Source organism: Leuresthes tenuis, unplaced genomic scaffold (genome assembly GCF_036924035.1).
Source record: "Leuresthes tenuis unplaced genomic scaffold, fLeuTen1.0.hap1 SCAF_17, whole genome shotgun sequence".
NCBI lineage: Eukaryota > Metazoa > Chordata > Actinopteri > Atheriniformes > Atherinopsidae > Leuresthes > Leuresthes tenuis.
Window position 1 is genome coordinate 23040706 of NW_027325371.1, and position 15882 is coordinate 23056587.

The 15882-nt window shown below is 42.2% G+C and overlaps 2 protein-coding genes across 2 annotated transcripts in view; one reads left to right on the forward strand and one right to left on the reverse strand.

The window, feature by feature from the left end:
* Nucleotides 1-15882, reverse strand: part of bcl2l12 (BCL2 like 12) — a 138371-nt gene that overhangs the window by 76854 nt on the left and 45635 nt on the right. The gene's annotated exons all lie outside the window — the stretch shown is intronic.
* cln3 (CLN3 lysosomal/endosomal transmembrane protein, battenin) overlaps nucleotides 1-15882 on the forward strand; it is a 313824-nt gene that overhangs the window by 40577 nt on the left and 257365 nt on the right. The gene's annotated exons all lie outside the window — the stretch shown is intronic.

Here is a 15882-nt window from a genome sequence, read left to right on the forward strand (position 1 = left end):
AGGACAGGAAGTGGAAATGATTTGTTCATTTTCATGCAGTACCCTTTCTCACCACATGGCAGGCGGCAGCTACGTAAGCTCAGTCAGCAGGACAGGAAACAGAAATGATTCGTTCATTTTCATGCAGTACCCTCTCTCGCCACATGGCAGGCCGTAGCTGCGTAAGCTCAGTCAGCAGGACAGGAAGCAGAAATGATTCATTCATTTTCATGCAGTACCCTTTCTCACCACATGGCAGGCCGTAGCTGCGTAAGCTCAGTCAGCAGGACAGGAAACAGAAATGATTCGTTAATTTTCATGCAGTAGCCTTTCTCACCACATGGCAGGCCGTAGCTGCGTAAGCTCAGTCAGCAGGACAGGAAACAGAAATGATTCGTTCATTTTCATGCAGTAGCCTTTCTCACCACATGGCAGGCCGTAGCTGCGTAAGCTCAGTCAGCAGGACAGGAAACAGAATTGATTCGTTCATTTTCATGCAGTACCCTTTCTCGCCACATGGCAGGCGGTAGCTGCGTAAGCTCAGTCAGCAGGACAGGAAGTGGAAATGATTTGTTCATTTTCATGCAGTACCCTTTCTCACCACATGGCAGGCGGCAGCTACGTAAGCTCAGTCAGCAGGACAGGAAACAGAAATGATTCGTTCATTTTCATGCAGTACCCTCTCTCGCCACATGGCAGGCCGTAGCTGCGTAAGCTCAGTCAGCAGGACAGGAAGCAGAAATGATTCATTCATTTTCATGCAGTACCCTTTCTCACCACATGGCAGGCCGTAGCTGCGTAAGCTCAGTCAGCAGGACAGGAAACAGAAATGATTCGTTAATTTTCATGCAGTAGCCTTTCTCACCACATGGCAGGCCGTAGCTGCGTAAGCTCAGTCAGCAGGACAGGAAACAGAAATGATTCGTTCATTTTCATGCAGTAGCCTTTCTCACCACATGGCAGGCCGTAGCTGCGTAAGCTCAGTCAGCAGGACAGGAAACAGAATTGATTCGTTCATTTTCATGCAGTACCCTTTCTCGCCACATGGCAGGCGGTAGCTGCGTAAGCTCAGTCAGCAGGACAGGAAACAGAAATGATTTGTTCATTTTCATGCAGTACCCTTTCTCACCACATGGCAGGCCGTAGCTGCGTAAGCTCAGTCAGCAGGACAGGAAACAGTATTGATTCGTTCACGGCTCAACTCCTTGGGTCTTCGTTCATTTGTCACGTGACAGGCTGAAGAACAGAAGGCACAACAGTTCGTTCACAAACGGGATCATTCATACGGATCGTTGTTTCGTTCATTTGTCATGTGACTGCAGCTCAGCTACGGGGCTGTGGACTGAGAAGCGAACGAGGAAATGAATGATGTCTGATTTGTGACGTTCATTCATTTGTCATGAAATCATAATTAATTAGTGGTATTCGGTTCTTGTAGATATGTATAGTGTTGTTGTGTATATAATTCGTGTGTAAATAGATAAATGATAATGTAATAATGTGAATAAATACTTTTGAAAATTATAAAATGTTGATTTTGTGTTATACTTTGACTGCCACAAAATAATACATAATACATTTTTCATTCATGAAATCACAATTAATCGGTGGTATAAATTTGAATTATATAATTTAAATTCAGCTAAACTCCTGATTTTTAATAGCTTTTTTACTTCATTTACTCCGTTTTGGGGGTTTTTTTGTTGCTCATATTCAAAATCTGTGTTCTCTGAATTGTTGGGAGAAAAAGTAATAATTTAACGAGATTTATTTTATTATTTTTTTAAAGTCTACCTGCTATACTAATCTGTGCATTGCCCTGCGCTTCTGCGGTATTCTGTCTGACAGACACATAACCGTTTAGGATCGTATGATAAAGAAGGTGGAAATCCTCACATAACTTAACTTCAGAGCATCTGCTAAGTGCAGCTCACACAGAAGTCTTTCACACATTGGCAGCACAAGAAGGGGTTCACTTGCTTACAGTCACGGCATATGCCGGTGTCACATCAGCTGTACAAATCTGATTCGCGTCGGGAAAGGACATTGACCGCGTTTCCCAGATTCGCTCTTAGGAGCTCTTAAGAGCTTCTTAGCGAATTATTAATACATTAATACATTTGTCTTTGACTGCCTGATATTTGATATGAAAGGGTGTGAAAAGGGTTTAATGTTAAATTCTCATGTGACATTTTAATGACACACAGTCTGGGCTACTAAGAGTGACGAGATTATGTGTCACAAATCGAGTGCCACTCGTGGCACAAGGCTCCATGGGGAACAGTGACCCATCCCCCACCCCCATAAAATTTTCCTTAGGTGCCAGTTAAATCAGGTCACAAACAACAGACGTCTGAGCAGGTCAGAAAAATGAGTGGAAGAAAAAGGAGTGACATTTGGAACCACTTTGGTGAAATTTCAGCCACCAAAGCCAAGTGCAACATTTGAAAAAAACTTTTAACAACCCAAGGAGGAAGCACTTCAAATTTAAGAAGACACCTGAAAGCAGCCCATGTACCTGTGCAGTTAGCAGAAGTGAGGGTGGAGAGTGATGATGGAGCCATTGCAGCAGCTGCAAATATTTCCACCAGCAGCACTTCATCTGGACCTCCAATCACTGCTGCTGCAACATCCAGTACACCAGCAGCACCCACCACCGCCCAAGCAGCAGTTAGGCCACGGAGGCCACAACAAACACTGATGGGCACTTATGTGACAAGGCCAATGGATCCACTAAGGCAGAGTAAACTGGATGAATCACTTGTAAAAATGATTGCCTGTGACTATCAACCACTCTCGATAGTTGAGGACAAAGGCTTCAAAGAATGTTCAAAGACCCTGGACCCTTCATACACTCTGCCTAGCAGGAAAACACTGTCTCAAACTCTACTGCCCAACGTGTATGGAAAGTTAAGAGCTGAGATACAGGAAAAAATCAAGAGAGCTCCTGGTGTATGTCTCACAACAGACTGCTGGACATCTGTGACGACCACAAGTTACATGTCTGTGACCTGCCACTATATTCAGGATTTTGTCATGACCTCCTGGACTGTTTTGTCTTGACAGACAGACACACTTCTGCTCACTTGGCAAGTGAACTGAGGAGAACGACAATTGAATGGGGTGTCAGTGACCGAATTGTAGCTTGTGTCACAGACAATGCAAGCAACATTGTGGTAGCCCTGAAAGACCACCTGCATTGGGACCACATACCATGTTTTGCCCATGTGTTGAACCTCATTGTTAGAGCTGCCCTTAGGGAGGTTCAGGGCACAATTCAAAAAACAAAAGCTGTGGTTGAATATTTCCACAGAAGTACAGTTGCTTCAGACTAGCTGAAGGCCACACAGCAACAGATGGGCCAGGAGCAACTGCGTTTGAAGCAGGATGTGGCTACAAGGTGGAATTCAACATTCTACACACTTCAAAGATTCATTGAGGTGAAAGATCCAGTCATCTCCACCCTGGCACTTATCAATGGAATAAAACACTGTCCACCGAGGAATGGGGAATTGTCCAAGAAACAGTGGACATTATCAAGCCTTTTGAGGAGGTCACTGTTGAAGTTAGCGCTGAGAGGTATTTAGATAATCATTAATGTTTATATTAAATTAGAATCACTTTTATTGGATAAATAAGTGTACACATAAAATGAATTTGACTCCTATCTAATTTTGCTCTTAATGTACATGCACCTAATTACCACTAACACCATATTTTAAACAAAAAATATAGTTAGTGATGGATTCTGAACTGTATCTTTACTGTTAGAAAAGGAGTATGACATTGACTTTGTGATAACTGTTATAACTGCTTTTAAGAACTACATTTGAATAATTGAACTATGTCTGTCTGTAGGTTTGTGACAGCTTCCAAAGTTATCCTGATGGCAAGGGGTCTTCAGAGGATTGTTGCCCGCCATCAAAGAAATCTGTCCATCCATCAACCAGTTCAAAAACTGGTGGACTGCCTAATGGCAGAGATGCAGAAGAGGTTCAGCAAGGTGGAGCAAATTGAGAAGCTTGCTGATGCCACTTGTTTGGACCCAAGGTTCAAAAAGCATGCCTTTATAAACAACAAGGTAGCAGATAATGCTGTAAAGAGAGTAACAGCTGCTGCAGCACACAATCATCCCAGTCACAGTGAGGAGGAGGAGGGTCAAGATCCTGCAGCGGCTGCCAGTGCAGGGGCCATGTTTTGGGAAGACTTTGATGAGAGGGTCGCAAACACCAGGGCTTCCACTTCATCTGATCCTACCGCACCAAGCACCTCAGCTGCTGCCATGATGGAGATGCGGGCCTACCTTGCAGAGCCACTCCTACCACGCACATCAGACCATCTGGCATGGTGGAAGATGTGCTCACCAGTATTTAAAACTCTGTGCGAAGTGATGAGGACAAGACTGTGCATTGTGGCCACATGTGTGCCCTCTGAGAGAATTTTCTCATCATCACTGACAGACGGAACAGGCTCAGCCCCTCCAAGGTCCGCGAGCTTGTGTTCCTTAATGCCAGCTTACCTTAGAGCAGGCCCTAAACTGCTTCATATAGCTCACTTGTGTTACTTTTACTTAATTGTGCAATATTGTTGTTGTTGGTTTGGCTTGTTTTATTTAACTTTATTCTTACTTAATTTTTGCTATTTAACTTTATTTATGTCCCTTAGATGTGTATATTTTTATTGTGTATATAATGTGTGAAGTGTGTTTGAAAATAAATACTTTTGAAAATTATATCAGCATATTGATTTTGTGTTATAGTCTATCATAAGACAATAATAATATAATAATGATGATAATAATAATAGGACACAATAAATGCACCATATAACATTTTAAGGAACTTATTGTTACTTTTTTTCTCACTTAATTGTGTTACTAATTGTCAAAAGCAATGTGAGTTTTACATTCACTTGTCCTCTACCAGCTGTCACGTGACAGGGCTGAACGATCGTTCTTGTTCGTTAATTTGTCACCTGACAGCTGCCGAGTCAGTGTCAGGCTTTAAACAACAATGGCAGGGAGGATACAGACACAAGTCACCTTCTTTACCGTATTTGCTTTCCCAGGTTTTCACATGGTTTGAACTGTTTGTGGCATTTTGTGTTTTGTACTTTGTCAGCTCAGCTGAAGCAAACTATGTTGCTTTCAGTGTTAAGTGTTTGGAACCGTGGCCTTCTTGTGTAACACCCACAGTAGGGATACAGTGCCACCAGCTGGAAAAATTAACGAAATGACTCGTTCAAAGATTCGTTCAATTTACTGTTCGAGAGTAAAAGATCCCATTCAGTCAAAAGAGTCGAACTTCCCAACACTAGTTGTTAGCCTGTTTGTGCGCGCAGTCTGTGTTACTGGCTTTTTATATGGGCTCATTGTCTTGTGCTACTCCTCAAGTTAAGTGTTGGATGTGTGTGTGTCACATTAGATTGTGTGTTTCCCCAGTTAGGCTTATAGCATTTTCCCTTTGGAACCTGCTTGTTTGTGTCTGTAGTGTGGGTTGACGGCGGTTAGAGCGGTTGTCTCAGGAACATTTCCATGGTTTCTTGTGGCGTTGCCAGATGACTGGTCGCGACACCACACCAGTGGGTTATAGTGCATAAGTACCCACCGCAGGAATTCCCTGAAGACAAGGGTTGAGGCAGTCATGCCAACATGCCACCCAACTCCTGGTGCAGTCCATGGTCATCTCCCGCCTTGACTACTGCAACGCTCTCCTAACTGGTCTCCCAGCCTGTGCTGTGAAACCTCTGCAGATGGTCCAGAATGCGGCGGCGCGTCTGGTCTTCGGTCAGCCTAAAAGAACACGTCACCCCTCAGTTCATTGAACTCCACTGGCTGCCCTTAGCCGCCCGCATCAAATTCAGGTCACTGATGTTAGCCTACAAAGTGCTTAATGGAACGGCTCTCATCTACTTGAATGCTCTTGCAAAGGCTTATGTCACAACTCGGTCCCTCCGTTCGTCCCAGGATTGTCGTCTAGCAGCTCCTACACCATGTCTAAGACAATCCAAACTCTTTTCATGTGTCGTCCCACGATGGTGGAATGACCTACCGAGCGCTACCAGAACAGGGGCGTCCCTGTCTATCTTCAAGAAGCTCTATCTCTAATCTGTCACCTCTGACAGAGTCAGACAAGTGGGTTCCTTTCAATTCAATTCAATTCAATTCAATTTTATTTATATAGCGCCAGATTACAACAATTGTCATCTCAAGGCACTTAAGTAATATAGTCCAATTCAAGCCAATTGGAATTCAATTCATTGTAATCATAATCCAATTAATTCATATAGAGCTAATTCAAAAAATTAATATCCTAGCTAAGGAAACCAACAGATTGCACCGAAATGTGTCTTCAGTCCAATCTCCCGTCCTGAGCGTGCCTGTGGAGACTGTGGAAAGGAACGACTCCCTTTTAACAGGAAGAAACCTCTGGCAGAACCAGACTCAGGAAGGGTGGCCATCCGCCTCGACCAGCTGGGGTTTGAGAAGACAGAAAAGAGGGAAAAGAGGGGGGAAAAACACCACAAAGCCATTCAAAGGATATCTGTTGGAACAGGGAAACATAGGTTAATAATCACAATAATGTCACATGTACATAAAATCAATTTTGAAATTAAACAGGGGGAAAAAGAGAGCAAAGTGAGGAAAGGTGTGACAGATGAGGTCCCCCAGCAGTCTAAGCCTATAGCAGCTTAACTATGGGATGTTTCAGGATTACCTGAGCCATCCCTAACTATAAGCTTTATCGAAAAGAAAAGTTTTAAGCCTAATCTTAAAAGTGGAAAGGGTGTCTGCTTCCCGGACATTTACTGGCAGCTTATTCCACAAGAGAGGGGCCTGATAACTGAAGGCTCTACCTCCCATTCTACTTTTAGAAACTCTGGGAACAACAAGTAAACCTGCAGTTTGGGAGCGAAGTGCTCTGTTAGGAAAATATCTTACAATTAAATCTTTAAGATATGATGGAGCTCGGTCATTAAGAACTTTATATGTGAGAAGAAGAATCTTAAATTCTATTCTGAATTTAACAGGGAGCCAATGAAGAGAAGCTAAAACTGGAGAAACATGATCTCTCCTGTTAGTTCTCATCAGAACTCTGGCTGCAGCATTTTGGATCAGCTGGAGGCTTTTCAGAGAATATGTGGGACAGCCCAATAATAAGGAATTACAGTAGTCCAATCTTGAAGTAACAAATGCATGAACTAGTTTCTCTGCATCACCTTGAGACAGGATGTTCCTGATTTTGGCAATATTACGAAGGTGAAAGAAGGCAGTCCTAGAAACCAGTTTTATATGTGCGTCAAATGATAAATTCTGGTCAAAAATAACTCCAAGGTTCCTCACTGTAGAACTAGAAGCCAAGGAAATACCATCTAGAGTAACTATATAACTAGACAATTTCTCCCTGAAGCTCTCAGGTCCAAAGAGAACAACTTCAGTTTTGTCTGAATTTAAAAGCAGACAGTTCTTAGTCATCCAGGTCTTTATGTCTTTAAGACAGGCTTGTAGCCTGACCAACCTGTAGGTTTCATCTGGTTTCATAGATAAGTACAGCTGAGTATCATCAGCATAACAATGGAAATTTATGCCATGCTGTCTGATAATGTTACCTAATGGAAGCATGCATAAAGTAAAAAGAATCGGTCCAAGCACAGAACCCTGAGGAACTCCATGACTTACTCCAACGTGTGAGGAAGATTCTTCATTTACAAGAACAAACTGGAATCTATCAGATAAATATGACTTAAACCAGCCTAATGCAGTTCCTTTAATCCCAATAACATGTTCAAGTCTCTGTAACAGAATGCTGTGATCAATCGTATCAAATGCAGCACTGAGATCCAACAGGACAAGCACAGAAACAAGTCCGCTATCAGAAGCTAACAGGAGATCATTGGTAACTTTCACCAGTGCCGTTTCTGTGCTATGATGCACTCTGAATCCTGACTGAAACTCTTCAAACAGATTATTTCTATGTAAATGATCACAAAGTTGAACTGCAACTATTTTTTCAAGAACTTTGGACAAAAAAGGGAGATTGGATATAGGTCGATAATTAGCCAACACTTCTGAATCAAGAGTAGGTTTTTTAAGTAAAGGTTTAATTACAGCAACCTTAAAAGTCTGAGGTACATATCCTGTCAACAAAGACCGGTTGATCAAATCCAATATGGAAGTGTCAATTAAGGGGAAAACCTCCTTGAACAGTCTGGTTGGGATTGGGTCTAACATACAAGTTGATGGATTAGAAGAGACTATTGCTGTTGTTAGCTCAGAAAGATCAACTGGGCAGAAGCTGTCTAAATACAAATCAGGTTCGAAAGACACTTCTAAAGCTGCTCTACTTGATGATACATCAGTGATAATAGTGGGAAGGATTTCATTAATCTTCTCTCTGATAGAAACAATTTTATTGATGAAGAATCTCATGAAATCATCACTGCTGAGAGTTAAAGGAATACATGGCTCAACAGAGCTCGGACTCTTTGTCAGCCTGGCAACAGTGCTGAAAAGAAACCTGGGATTATTCTTATTCTCTTCTATCAATAATGAATAATAAGCAGTTCTAGCTTTACGAAGTGCTTTCTTATACGTTATTAAACTATCTTTCCAGACTAATTGAGACTCTTCTAAATTAGAGGAACGCCACTGTCTCTCAAGCTTTCTTGCAGTCTGCTTTAACGCACGCAGCTGTGAATTATACCAAGGAGCCAACCTCTTCTGACTGATTACCTTCCTTTTCAGAGGGGCAACATTGTCCAGTGTTGTACGCATTGAAGCTGTAGTGCTGTCAACAAGAGAGTCAAGTTCTACTGGAGTAAATTTTAGGTAGCCATCCTCTGTCATATCAGCACATGGCAGTGAAGAAAAGGATGATGAAATCAACTCTTTAAATCTGGTTACAGCATTCTCTGACAGACACCTTCTATATGTAGAATTCTTCTCAGAAACTGTGTAGTCAAGTAATGTAAATTCAAAAGTTATTAAAAAATGGTCAGACAAGACAGGGTTATGAGGGAACACTGTTAACTGTTCACTCTCAATGCCATAAGTCAGCACAAGGTCAATGGTATGATTAAGGCAGTGAGTAGGTCTGTGAACACTTTGAGAAAATCCAATAGAGTCTAATATAGAATTAAAGTTGATATTTAGGCTGTCATTTTCAACATCTACATGAATATTAAAGTCACCCACTACAATGACTTTATCTCTACTCAGCACTAACTGGGATAAAAACTCTGAGAATTCAGAGAGAAACTCAGAATAAGGGCCAGGTGGACGATACACAACAACAAACACAAGAGGTTTTTGTGATTTCCACTTTGGGTGGGAAAAACTGAGAATCAGAGATTTAAAAGAGCTAAAACTAATATTGGGTCTAGGACTGATTAGTAACCCTGATCTGAAGATAGCTGCCACTCCTCCTCCTCTACCTGTGGTTGGAGGAACGTGAACATTTAAATAGTCAGAGGGAGTTGATTCATTAATGCTAACATGATCCTCCTGCTGCAGCCAGGTTTCTGTAAGACAAAATATATCAATATGATGATCACAAATCAAATCATTCACTAACAGAGACTTCAAAGGGAGAGATCTAATATTCAGCAAACCACATTTAATAGTTTGATGTTTTTGTTCAGTTAAAGTTTTTGTTTTAAATTTTATTCCTTTTGTGTTTTTTGATTGAGGGGGGGGGGGGGCAGCATCAGGTGGGAAGCCGCAGAGAAGTGTGTAAGACTACAACTCTGCATCCTGGTCTCAACCCTGGGATGTCATGTTTTTGGATGAGTAATAAATTCGTCCATATTTCTAGAAATTAGAAGAGCTCCTTCCAAAGTGGGATGGATGCCGTCTCTCCTCATCAGACCAGGTTTTCTCCAGAAAGATTGCCAATTATCTATGTAGCCCACGTTGTTTGCTGGACACCATCTAGACAACCAGCGATTGAATGAGGACATGCGGCTAAACATGTCATCACTGGTCAGATTTGGCAGGGGTCCAGAGAAAACTGCGGTGTCCGACATTGTTTTGGCAAAATTACACACCGATGCAACATTAATTTTAGTGACCTCTGATTGGCGTAACCGGGTGTCATTACCGCTGATGTGAATAACTATTTTACCGTGTTTACTCTTATCCTTAGCCAGCAGTTTTAAATAGGATTCCATGTCGCCCACTCTGGCCCCTGGAATACATTTGACTATGGTCGCTGGTGTCGCTAATGCCACGTTTCTGACTATAGAGCTGCCAATTACCAGGGTTTTGTCCTCAGCGGGTGTGTCGCTGAGTGGAGAAAATCTATTTGAAACGTGGACAGGTTGATGGTGAACCACGGGCTTGACTTTAGGACTATGACTCCTCTTCCTGACAGTCACCCAGCCACTCTTAAGTCCCGGCTGCTCGGGATCTGCTCGGGGACGACTAACAGAGCGAGCTACGCTAGGTGGCTCCGCACTGACTAAAGGGGCCTGGCTCGCTATCGGGTGGTTTTCAACAGTGCAGAGCCGAGCTTCCAATTCAGATAACCTTGCCTCCAAAACTACAAAAAGACTACATTTGTTACATGTACCATTACCACTAAAGGAGGCAGAGGAGTAACTAAACATCTGACACACGGAGCAGGTGAAAGCAGGAGATAGAGGAAGAGAACTGGTAGCCATGCTAAGCTAGAGAACCAGACACACCGCTAAAAAGTGAAAAAGAAAAACTAAAGATCTGTAAGAGTGAGCGTTAGAATATAACAAGTATGGGATAGAGTTAACTATGCAAGATGTGTAAATTATAGGGAGAAATAAGGTGATTATTAGTAGTTAAAGAAGAGCGAGAACTGTCACAGTGCACACACAAAGCAACAGGAAGTGATGCAATACGTCTTACCGCAAAGCAAAGCCGTCAGCCGTCAGTTCCTTCTATGTAGTTTATTATTAGCTTTTTATATAGCTGTTATATCTTGATTTATAAGTCGCTTTGGATAAAAGCGTCTGCTAAATACATAAACAGAAACAGAAACATAGTCTAGTAAATGAGTATGATGAGTGGAATGAAGAAAAATGACTGATTGAATAATTTGACAACTAGGTAAATGGATCGCTTTCTCCACTTGTATTGAATTTTGTCTTGTATGTTGGTGGCTGTTCTGACTTTGATAAGGTTGATATTACTGATTTTGTGGAATCTCCAAAGTTAGAGATATTAGATAAATTCACCAAAGACCAATTACTCAGAGTAGCAGACCATTATAGTATAGGGATCCGTGATAAGGTCAATCAAGGCCAATTAAAGAGGTTGTGAAATCTGAGATTAAAGCATTTTTGTGTGAACTAGGGTTCCTGACCCTGACTGAAGAGGAGCCTCATCCTGTTCCAGAAGAGAAGTGACCTGGTGAACCTGATGATGGTCTGTTCCAACATCTGCCAATTGTAACTGGCAATTTAACATTTGAGCAAAAGAAGGAGCTGTTTGTGTTGCAGTCACAAAGGCAAGTTGAAATAGAATGTATTAGACTATGTGAATGGTTTCAGGCATAGACTCTATGCAGCTGGCGAACTGGCTAGGGACAAAATGGAGCGGGCACAGGGAAAGATGAAAAAGCTTTACGATACACGCACTAACGGCGGGTGGTCATTCCTGGTGATCAGGCGCTTGCTCTGTTGCCTATCATAGGCTCGCCTTTTCAAGCCAAATTTAGTGGCCCACACACGGTGATAAAGAAACTTTCTGATTTGACTTGTTTAATTTCAACTCCTGAGCGCAAGAAAACCACCCAGTTAAGTCACATGAACTCGTTAAAGGCATATCAGGACCGTGCGTCAAAGTCAGTTGAGCCTGGTGCGCAAGCTGTCATGACGATTAATCACGCAGCATGTTTGGTGACCAGAGCGTCAGCGGTCACTTCCCTTCTGTTGGAGAGGGAGAGGGAGGAGGATGGGTTACCTGTGGCTGATCCAGCATTAATACATGGACAATTAAAAAACTCTGAGACTATCTGTAAGCTTGATAAACTGTTGCAACATCTACCAGAGTGAGAAAGAACAGATGTGGCTGAGCTGATAAAGTCTTTTCCATGTTTATTTGGTGACTCGCTGTTAGAAAAATTAACTCACAGACAACTGTATGAAACCAAGAAATCCCTCAGAGGCCTCAGTATTTTACTTGCAAGGGGAGAACAACACACAAACCTTCTCTCTGCAGATTCACAAGAGTTCTCCAACGAGTGGTTGCCTCCCTTGCTCTTTTATTAGGTGACACACACACATACATACAATCCTCTATGTGCCCAGGTCTGGTATATCTCCTGAGTTTGGAGGCATCTCCTTATTTGGGGAGCTATAAAGATAACGATCAGTGGGGAGACAACATTCCTTCTTAAAACACAGTTCTCTTTGTCTCCCAACTTCTCCTTGAGAAGTTTTGATATGAGATGGCCTCTCTGGCTGTGACTTTTATATAATGATAATAAGCTAACTTTTCTGACATTTCCCTCCTGTTTGTCATTAATAAATGTCAACCTTCACATCAGTATCTTACAAGTCTTTTCAGCTTTCTGTAAGAACTTCATTTGTATTACCACCTTATCAATTTACACTCAAAAGGTTCTTCATTTTATTTCGTCTAAACACAATTATTGTCAGCTTCTTGGCCATAGTGGGACATTGGATATAGGTCCGGATGATATTCTTCATCTTCTTCGTCCTCCTGGAGAAGCAATGCTCTGAACTCAGAAGGGCGTCTCTCTATGGTCTAGACCACCAACCTGGTACATAGAGAACGGAGACAAGGCACACAACAACACCCGCACACTACCAATATTGCAGTAAATACTGCTACAGTCATCATAAGTGATAGAATCATGTTAGACCATATAGAATTGTCAACTGCTGAGTGTTCCTTCAATTCTTCAGATATGACGCTTTCGTTAAAGATCCGCCTGGTTCTGTGTTCTCAGGTATCAGACATTAGAACACGCTCCTCCTTTTTCAGCCAGGAAAGAAGGACACAGACAGTTGAAAAGTCATAGATTCTCCTGATGACACACATTCCATTAAGTTCCGAAGGTTTATACCTTCCCTGCTTCACAACTTCCTTTGCTGCTTAACAGGACACTGATGGACCCGTTTTGTTTTTTTCAATCTCTCGTAGGTCTCCCAACTTAAAATAGGCAAAGTGTGACGTATGGCTGGACTCCTGAATGTCAAAAGGCTTTTGAAGCCATCAAAGCCTTGTTATGCACTGCTCCTGTTCTCTCAGCACCACGTTTCAACCGTCCGTTTTTACTGCAGGTAGACCCAAGTCATGTGGGTGCTGGTGCAGTTCTGCTACAAGTTGATGATCTAGATCAGGGATGGGCAACTTAAATGATGGAGGGGGCCACAATTTTTCATCAGCGCTACCAGGGGGCCACATAGGACAGCGTATTTTCTAACCAGATTTATCACAAAAATGGCATTTTAAATAAGACCAAAATATGTGTAGATGTCTGTATGTTTATTGAACCAACATATCACAGCATCTTAATAACAACATTAAGTGTAAGAACTCATTTAGAAGATTTTAATATTTCCCAGAATACCTGCTCTACCTCACCCCTAGCATGACTGGTTCTCCTTTAATAAAAAACTTGTGGCTTTGAATGTTGGCGCACAATAGAGTGGATATCAATGTCAATCTTTGTGCATCCAATTCGCATCAGATAAAAAGAGTGCCATCCGTGAGCCTGTTTCTCTCTTTCGACTTGATGTGCTTCATTGTTGAAAAACTGCTCTCACAAATGTATGTGCTCCCAAACATATTGGTCAGTGAGAGAGCAAAATCTCGGAGGAGTGGGAAGCAGCATTCAGGCAGCAGACTCAAAAACGAAATTCCCTTCTCAGTGCGCCTCCCCTAAAAAAAACGGATCGGACTGCAGGTTGCAAAGTTCAAGCTGCAATTCAGAAGGTTGCTCGCTGACAGCAGCGGAGAGGGGCTCCACGAAGAGCGCTATCTGTGGCTGCATTGCGTGAAAGTCTTGGAAATGATGCTTGAACTGCTCCTACAGTTTCTCGTTATCGGTCTTATATTTGTGATATTTTGTACAGATAATCCGATTCCCATTTCACCTGAAAGACACGATTTTCTTGATCAAGTTTTGTCTTTGCGCTGCTTTTCGCCATGGCTTGACCTCTCTTCCTCGCTGATGGAGAAGAACCGGTCGAAGCATGTAGGAAGTTGCGTCTGCATAGGAAGCGCCATCAAGCGGTGAACTCTGTTATTACAACTTAAAACTGATCGGATGCGGTGGAGGACACACTTTTATCATTTTCAGAAATTAATATAGGGGCGAGGGTGGTGGTCTATACGGACCACAATCCATTAACCTTTCTGAACTCCTTACAGTGTCCGAACCAGAAACTTATAAGATGGTCTCTAATGTTGCAGTCCTACTGGCTAGACATTAGGTATCTCAAGGGATCAGAGAATGTTGTGGCGGATGCCTTCTCTAGGGCCCTTTAGATAAGGGTTGGGAGTGGAGCCTAGTGTTTTTAGGACACGTTGACCAGTTTGTCCCATCCTGTTCCGCTTGCTCTGTGTGTTCCTACCTCCTGTCTTCCTCCTCTTAAAGGCTCACAGAAATCCTAGGCAAATCTCTGTTGCTGAGGACTGAGGATTTGGTGTGCTAGAGCAGATGCCGTTGGGTGGATGGGAGACTTTTTATGGGGCAAGTATTTTTTTTTGTTGAAGATGGTCTGATATTATTTATGTAATTTTCTTTTGGTATAGTATCATTAGTGTTCCTTAATGTGTAGTTGTGTACGTAGCAATATTGTTTATTGTAGGGGTTAGATGCAGCCTTTACTTCGGTCCCTTATATGGGTCCTCTTCTTAGGGGGAGGGTGTCGCAGCCCTTTAGGTGTCTTTCAGGGCCTTGTGTGTGTATCTTTCTCTCCTCAGATCCTGAGCTGACTGGAGCACTGGGCTCTGTTTAGTGCAACTTAGTGCACCTGGCTGTTAAACCTATGAGGTGGTGATTAAAGCCCTTTCCCTTTCCTTTTGGCGGAGGCTTGCTCCTTGAGGACAGCAGCGTATTTTGGGTTCTGTTGGCATTACCTTTTGGTTTTTAAGTTTTGCACCATACAACACACGAGCAGCACATTTTCCACATACAACATCATGGCACTACTGACAACTGATTGCCACTCCTCACAGTTACTCTTTTGTTGCATATTCAGTTTAGTTTTGAATTACTTATTTCGTAAACCTTAAAACAATGTGTGCTTCCTCCTTTTTGATGCTGCCTTTGAGCCACTGAATTGAATTGAATTAAATTACACCTGAACCAATCAAAAAGGTTGGCTCAGATTTAAAAGCAGTTTTCCATTCATTACCTTTGCAAATTCAGACCAGGTGAAGTTATAATGTTTGCTAGTGGGTGTCACACTGCGGTGAGGTCATCTGGGTTTTATTTTGTCTTGTTGTCTTGTCTTGTCATTTCATGTTTTATTTTGAAAGATTAACTCTCCTCTCGTTTCAGGTCACTTGCCTTTCCTCATGTGTCTCCAGTCTGATTGTCTTCCCTGATTCCCGATTGTTTCCATCTGTTCCCCACTTCCCTCCATGTGTACGTATAGTCTACGTCTCCCTTTATCCTGTGCCAGTGTGTTCGTTACTATCCTTGTGTTCGTACGTTCATCCTTGCCGTTCCATAGCCATTGCGTTTAGTTTCTTTTACCTCCTACAGAGTTATTTTGATTTGTAAGTTTTTGTATTATAGATGTAGTTAGCTTTGCTAAGATTTCATAGCCTTTTGTTTCCTCCATTCGGAGTGGCTTTTGGTTTTGGTTACATTTCAAAGTTCCTCTGTTTTTCAGGAGTGATTTTTCTTTGACGTTGCCTCTTTAGTAAGAGAGCTTTTGATATTGATAATGTTT